The sequence below is a fragment of the Molossus molossus genome, unplaced genomic scaffold (assembly GCF_014108415.1).
Source record: "Molossus molossus isolate mMolMol1 unplaced genomic scaffold, mMolMol1.p scaffold_m16_p_20, whole genome shotgun sequence".
NCBI lineage: Eukaryota > Metazoa > Chordata > Mammalia > Chiroptera > Molossidae > Molossus > Molossus molossus.
The window spans coordinates 5,661,207-5,669,567 of NW_023425356.1; positions in this window are offsets into that span (position 1 = coordinate 5,661,207).

Here is an 8,361-nt window from a genome sequence, read left to right on the forward strand (position 1 = left end):
AACCGAACCCGGGACTCTCCAGTTGACGGGCCAATGCTCTAACCGAGCCAAACCGGCCAGGGCATTAGAGCAGTTTTTTAAAGAAAAAGACTAAAATGCAAAATCTGAGGTAGTAAGAATATGTTGTTTTCTTGAAGTAGGGTAATGTGATTCATATTTTATTGTCATTTGAGTAGAAATAAAATTAACTAGCTCTATATTTCTAATATAAATTAAGTGAAAAACAAAACAATTACAGGCCAACATTGAAATAAATCGCCATTTTCAAACCATGAAATAGAAAATGAGCACAAATCAAAGCCATTCAAACAAAAAGCCAGCCTGGCCGATTTAGCTCAGCGGTTAGAACATCGGCCTGTGGTCCAGAGAGACCCGGGTTTGGTTCCCGGTAAGGGCATGTACCTCGGTTGCAGTTTGTCCCTGGCCCTGGTTGGGTCATGCGGGTGGCAACCACTCGATGTGTCCCTTTCACATCGATGTTTCTCTCTCTCTCTTTCTCTCTCTTCCACTCTAACTGAACAATAAAATGGAAAAAATGTCCACACTACATAAAGCCACACTACATCATTCCGCATCAGTTCCTCCAGGCTTGTGTAAAAGGTTTCTGACTCAGCTTCTGTAAGAATATTTTTATTTTTTTAAGAGAATAAAAGGTTCTATATTTATTTTTCATTTTTATTGAATTTATTAGGTTGACATTGGTTACTAAAATTATATAGGTTTCAGGTGTACGATTCTATAATACATTAACTGTAAATTGTATTGTGTGTTCACCACCCAAGTCAAGTCTCCTTCCATCACCATTTATCCCCCTGTACCCTTTTCTGCCTACCCTCACCTTGCTTTCCCTCGGTGATCACCATACTGTTGTCTGTGTCTACTTTTTTAAAGTCTGGTATATATAAAGTATAAGAAATTGAGTAATTTTCTCTTTTTTTGCAAATTTTAGCAATATTCAATTAATATTAGTACTTAATCCTAAAAACCAATCAAAAGTTTAATTTAAGAGACTTTATTAATCTACATTACTAACACTATCTAGAGATGGGAAAGTATTTCACACTCACAAGAGATAAAGGCCTTTGTGATTTATAGACACCTTGACCAACTGATGCATAGAGAGCTCAAAGCTTCAGTCCTGTGATTCAAGAGCACAGTCCAGATACCAGAGCTGTTTTTCTTCCTGGTTGGCACGATCTTCTTAGTGGTTTGACTTCAAATGAATCAAACGCACTAACAACAAATGAAAGACTAACAAACCAGCTTCTCTGTTGGCTCTCTCCCAACAGTTTATAAATCCCTGTAATTACTAATCCATTACATCAGCTGTTGAGCGTCAAGTGTTCAGACCATAAAACCACATGCCCAGTCACCAACAGAACATCAGACGAGTGAGCAAACAAAAACCTACAGGATGACACAATCTCAACAAACAAGACCAAAGGAAAGAAAAGAAAACAGACCAACAAAAAACTAGAGAAATATTAAAGTGAAAATTCTTTTATCTCTTGGATCTCAGCCCTGAGAACCAAGAAAATATGCTCCTGGGCTCCATCTGCTCCCGAGAAACTCTCCTCTGACAACATATTCACTTGTTTCTATCAAGTGAATTCTTGGGAATCTTGAAGAATGATTTCCAGAAATTATATGTAATATATTTTTTAAATAAATACACATCAAATATTTGAATTCATGTATGAATTAATAAGAAAACAAGTCAGACATTACAATTGATGCAAAGGAAAATGAAAGGAAATGCAAAATGGATTTATCACTAGGGTAACAATCAAATTTTACTGATAATTTCTAGGGGAAGAATCAGTTGCCTTGTAATCAAATCTATACTTACAGAGTTGGGAACTATCTCAAAAACAATAAAAGACTGAGAGAGCATGGAAAGGTGACCTAGACAAGAAGTCCATGATCTTTTTAGTCCATGTAAAGGTTTTCACAAAATGGCACCACAAAGTACCTATTTCTAAGTAGCTAAGGGTTGTGATTAGGTTTCTATTATAAACCGAGAAGCTGAAAAGTAAATAAATAGGATTTATTTAATATTTATTATTGTAAAACTTATATAAGAATAATGATAAGAACTTCCAATAAATCATTATAATTACAAAGCTTCCGGAAGCTGTCTCCAACCTCTCAGCCCTTGATGAGTCAAGGCTGCCCCTGGGGCAGGACAAGTCTCCAACCCTCCTCTGGCTCTTCGCCCCCACTCCCTGCTGCAGAAAACCAAAAAGGAGAAAAAAGAAAATGCAGACACAGACATATTTAGTAGAGTCAACATCCGAGTTTTTGGAGGAAAAGTATTTACTTGGCTTACTGAGTACTGTTTTCAGTTGAGTAGAGCCAAAGGTAATGGTGAGATACCATTTTGAGAATTTCTTTGACTGGAAGATATAAGGTCTGTACAAAAATCTGATGTACTATCAAGAATTAAGTCTAAATAGCATTAACTGATAACTATTAAACTTTTTTTTTTAAGTTAGGAACAGATTAGCATATGAACTATTAGCAAACTATCAGGTAGGGATGAATGAAAGATACTAGGATATATGAAAATAGGAAATGTAAAGTTCATTGCATATCTTCATGATTTTGAAAAATGAAGCTGAGCTCCTCCCATGGAAACCTTGTAATGAAATATTAAAAATAATGAAATCAATAATTTTATATAGTGGTTACGATACATTTTTCTTCAAATACAAATATGCTGTGATTACCAATCAAACTTTGGACACCAAGTCACGTTATAATGTCACCATGGAATTTAGGGAACCTGCAAGGCTAGCATGTCAGGGAACTGAAATGGCAAGGAGCAGATATCATGGTTTAATGCCATTTGCCACTGGGAATTCCTGGAGCTCAGAGTAAAGATGTCTGCCCCATTGATGTGCAGAGCAGTGAGCGCTGCATCAATCTTCACAGAAAGTTCAGTTCTTTTGAGAGGCTAAGGAGATAATATCAGTGTTATTAATATAAGAAAATTAGTAGGTATCATTAGAAGATCAATTATATATGTTTAATATTGTATATTTGCCGTTTCACTATTTTACACTATCATAAGCAAAAAATGTTGACTTTCAGCTTGACATTACATTTTTTAAGGGAGATTTTTCTTTTTGCAACCCAGAATGTAAATATATGCTTTGTTAAGTATACTGTTATATTTTTTGGCAAATGTTTTTTTAAAGTAATTTTTGAGCTAATTGATCTGGTTTGATATCAAATGAGAGTAGTTAGATGACTATTAATACTTTACATTTTAAAATTGCATGTATGCATTTTATTTTATATTTTATTTTTTATTAGTTCATTTATTTTTGTTACAGATGTTTCTCCCCTTTCTCCCACTGAATCCCCCCTCTCCCTCCCTCCCTGCCCTGTCCTCAGCTTTGTTGTCCATGTCCATTGTTCATGCACACATATGCATTTTAAATTATAATTTAAATTCTGATTCCAGTGCTTTGTGGTTATAAGTAACTGCTTCTTTCTGGTTGCAGATATCTCTGTTTATTATAGGAGGCTATCAATTCAAGCTTATTATTTCAAAATGCATGATATAAAAGAAACAGAAGCATAAATGATACTCTATGGTATCTTTCTAATAAGCCCTTAAAACAGCACTGTTGTTAAATTTAAGGGTAAAGAAGGCATTTGACTCTGTGATAAGTAAAGTTGTCTTTAGAGATGCTAGAATTTAGAATTTTCTCTTTTGAGAGAGGATTTACAAATAATTCATTTCTGCCTCACAGTTAAATTCTAGAATAATCTTACCTTTATCAAACCAACAGCAATTGCTTGAAATGGGAGTCTGTTCTAATATATGACTAATTTGGGGTACTTTTTACTAGAAAAACATACCAAAACTTTGTAATTCGTTGCAATCCTGAGAAAGTCATATGGAATCTGGTTTCTGCTCTCTTAAGTAATTATTTTTTTAAACTTTTCCAAATTAGCCTTCATTATATATTTGTGAAAATAACACTGGGTAGAAAAATAGAAAAATAGATTAGAACTCAAAATACATATGTTTTGGATTTAGGATATTGTAAATGCATTCAATTACTTTAAGGGTAAGATTTGGAGGAAACTGTGGAGATTCTCCTTTCAATGTTGGAAAAGCTTTTTATTTAGAAATCATTTTACATGTTTCAATACTGTACAAATAAAAAATAGTTCAAAGAACACCCACATGTTCTTTTCCTAAAATCATCTATTTTAAAACTTGACCCGTTTGCTTTTTTGTTTGCCTTTTCTCTTTCTCCTGAATTTTTCTATGTTTGGGACAAAGTAGGATCAGTAAAAACATTTTTTTTTTTTAATGTGAGGTATTGCTCTATTATCAGATAGTCTTAAACTTGATTTTAATTTTTTTTGTTTGCCTTCCTCACATTTAATATTTTTTAAACCTTTCTTATGTTAGGTACACTACTGGATCTAGATTACATTAATCATGATGCTTAACTAATTGTGATTGTTTCTCATCACTTTGCCATTATATATGAAGGGATGAATGCCTGCTAGTGCCCCGCTGCTGAATCAACACCACATAAAGGTTCACAAATTCTAGACACATTGCGTGGGATTTTTAGTGATGTGTTCAGGGTAGGACTGTATTATATAAAAATCGATTTTGCAATTGCAAATGCTGTTTTTAAAATGTTACAAAATTATCATTTGTCTGCTGTCTCTAGGATGAGGCCAGTGCAGTAAAGAATTAAGGCCTGGTGCCAACAGCTGTGAGGAACGGAGGGCTCCCACCGAAAGCTAAGTCAATGTATGGGTTTGAATAGTGCACCCCCCCCCCACACACACACACGTTATTTATTGTTGTTTTTTTTTAACCCCCATCACCTGACTTTATTTGGAAATAGGGCCATTGCAAATATAACTAGTTAAGATGAGGTCTTTAGGATGAGCCATAATCCAATAGGACTGGGGTCCTTATAAAAGGGATACACTTGAGCACAGAGACAGACACCCAGAGAGAAGACAGTGTGGAGACACAGAGAGGAGAGGCCACGTGCAGACCAAGGAGGGAGGTGCAGTCATTCCCAGCTCTGCCGGCAACTCAGTTTTGAACGTCTCGTCTCCAGAACTGGGAGGCATGCGTGTGGGGTGATGTAGGCCACCCTGTCTGTGGCTCTTTGTACCAGCAACCTAGGAAACCAAAACACACTAACATGGTACTTTCAGGGTGAAACGATCAAGTAGCTTTAATGCACACTTGGCATTTTCCATATGGATACATTAGTGACTTTACAAGTAACTTTAAAGTTTAAATGAAAGGCTCAGAAAGAAGTATTTGTTCTGAGATAGCTCATACATTGTGATATAATTTATGCAGAAAAACACTTGTACTCTCATCTCTGCTTATTTATGATTTGCATTTTGCACAGAAGGGAATAATTGTAAGCAAACCACATTCAGAATCTGCAAAGGTTTGGGGAAAACACTTTGCAAGCTCTGTGCATGAAATACTTGTGCTCAGTAAGTAGAATGAAATCTTCCTTAAAGGAAAAATATTCGGCAGTGGTGGCCTTCAGCAGGAGCAATATATACTCAGCAATTTATGACTTTCTTACTGACTTCATTATTTGGTGAACAAAATCCATTCTCCTTCTAGAAACCTTTGTATTTGCTCTTATTTGATAAATTTAGAAGAGACAGCATGTCAATGCATTGAGATATCAACTAGGAAGAATCTTTTAAAATCGATTTTATTCTAAAATGTATATAACATGCATTTCTAGAAGTCAGTTCAGTCCGCACCTTGCCCTGGCCGAGTGGCTCAGCTGGTTGAAGCATCTTCCATACAACTGTGAACCTGCTCTTGCCCAACCCTGTCTAACTCCGTGTATCTTTCAAGCTTTAGAGATGAAAGGTGCTGGCATGCATTACCCTTTTCGTTCCTGGCATGCATTCACAAAATTGACCATTAATTTTTTCAGTGAGTTTTGCCGAGGCTGTCGTAGACTTGAAAACTGCAGGGGAAATAGTTTTTGTTCTGTGAACCGTCTTCTGAGCATCTTCGTTGTGCTCAGCACTGGGATGCAGAAGTGTCCTGTCACCCACCTCAGACCACACTCTCAAGCACGTGAAAGACTGCACTGTTTCTAGCATCTGGGGGAGCAAGACAGGTGAGCAGGAACCCTAGAAACTGGGCTGCCTGAAGCACCAATTCAGAGAGGTCGAAAGTAGGGCATGCGCCTACTCTGCCCTTTGCTCGCTGCTGGCGCCCGGACATCCTAGCCACCCTGCTGTTTCCTGCCAATATCTAGTTCAGTCCAGCGTGCAGGCTCCCCTCCTAGGCTCAGCACTTGGGAACAGTGGTTCTGGAATGATCCTCCTCACCGCTGAAGATCCTCCCACCACTGATTCCTCTGAGAGGTTGCATGCAAAGATGTCTAGTGACTCAGTTCTTCTAAATCGTAAACTTTCGCTTACCGGTGCTCTTGAGAGAAAGGAATCTCTCCAAGATGCGGACGTGTGTTCCCGGTAGGGAAGCTGCACGCTCAGCGTGAGCAGGGAGGAGCGGTGCTGACACATCTGCGCGCCTGCACGTGGTGCGCTGTCCGCCTCCAGGGCCCGGCCGCGCAGTCACTTCCCGCGTGGTGGGACCACTCTGCGATCGCCCTTCCAGCCCCGTGTGCTGGCCTCGCGTTCAGAGATAAGCTTTTTCTCTGAAAAAAAAACAAACAAACAAAAAAAAAACATTTTGGCATTTTAAATCCTTTCAAAGACTCCATTGATATTTTTTTCTCTCAGCGTGAACTGATTCACATTGGCTTTGTTCTGGTAAAAAAAGAAAAATACAATGTGGGCTTGGCCATGAGGACTGTAGAACTGCCCACGTCCCTAATAAAAACATGACTTCAAGGCAGTAAGCTTTTTCTCCAGAAAAGTCCATGTTTGATTCCCAGTGAAGACCACCTAGGAAGACACAAATTACCTTTATAATGTATAGACTCTTTGCAGTTTTAAGCTGTATGAATGGAGAGAGAGAGAGAGAGAGAGAGAGAGAGAGAGAGAGAGAGAGAGAGAGAGAGCTCACTCCACAAAACTGCTTGGAGCCAAATTGGTGATGGCAGAAGGCAGAGTAGCTAATCTAATTTAGGTACTTCAGCTGCTTTTGATCCACATTAAATAAGGTGATCACAGACATGATAGGATTATCAGCACAGTATTGGCTGGCTTGCGAGCTTAAAAGGTAGCCAGGACCATTGTAGATCCAAGTATTTCAGACAATCATGTGATTCCCTCATTTAAAAAAAAAAAAAATTCTCACCTGAGGATGTGTTTTTATTGATTTGAGAGAGAGGAAGAGAGAGAGAGAAACACTGATGTGAGAGAGAAACATCAACCAGTGGCCCCCGTCCTCTCGCCAGGACCAGGAATTGAACTCGAAACCTAGGCGTGTGCCCTGATTGGGAACCAGACCTGTGACCCTGGATGGGATGATGCTCTAACCATCTGAGCCACACTGGCCAGGGCCTGCCGTTCTTATGTATGTTATGAGACTAGGAGAACAGCCCGGAGACAAGCATCCTCCAGAACAAACATCTCTGAGATGCGTCTCACCCCTTCAATGGGAGGATATGACAAAAAGTGAAATCTTTGTATTGTGGAAGAAGAGTGGGCATCAAAAACTTAATTACTGAAAGGTAATGGTGAAACTCATCCTGAAGCAGCCCACTCCAGATCGAGTCAGTTTGGGAAGAATGAGAGCTAACAGAACATGTCATACTTTGGGTTTCTTGGGCCTACAAACTTTGGCTTCGGCAAGTACTGAAAAGTGGAAACTATTTAACAGTAGCTAAGACTAGCTCTGGCCAGTTTGGCTCAGCAGTTAAAGTATCGGTCTGGGGACTGAAAGGTCGTGGGTTCGATTCCTTGTCAAGGGCACATACCTGGGTTGCAGGTTCCATCCCTGGCCCTTGTTGGGGTCATGCGGGAGGCAACCAATCGATGTGTCTCTCTCACACTGATGTTTTTCTCTCTCTCTCTCTCCTACCCTGCCTTCCACTCTCTCTAAAAATAAATGAAAAAATACCCTTGAGGTGAGAATTAACAACAACAAAAGAATAATTAAGACTATAACTACTGGGATTCACTCTTCATTGTCAAGGTGAAAGTCACTTCCTAAAGACAAGTTTTCATATGAGTCAGGACTGTTTGATGACAGGGAAAATTAATTGCTTCAGTTCATTTTCTCCTTTGAACTTACTTTCCCCCATCCTTAGTAAAATTTTGGCTAGAGTCAATTTAGATCAATATCATGATAACTCTCTGAAATTAACCACAAACTTTAATCAAACCCACCTAAGCAATATATATTTGAGAAAATAGCAA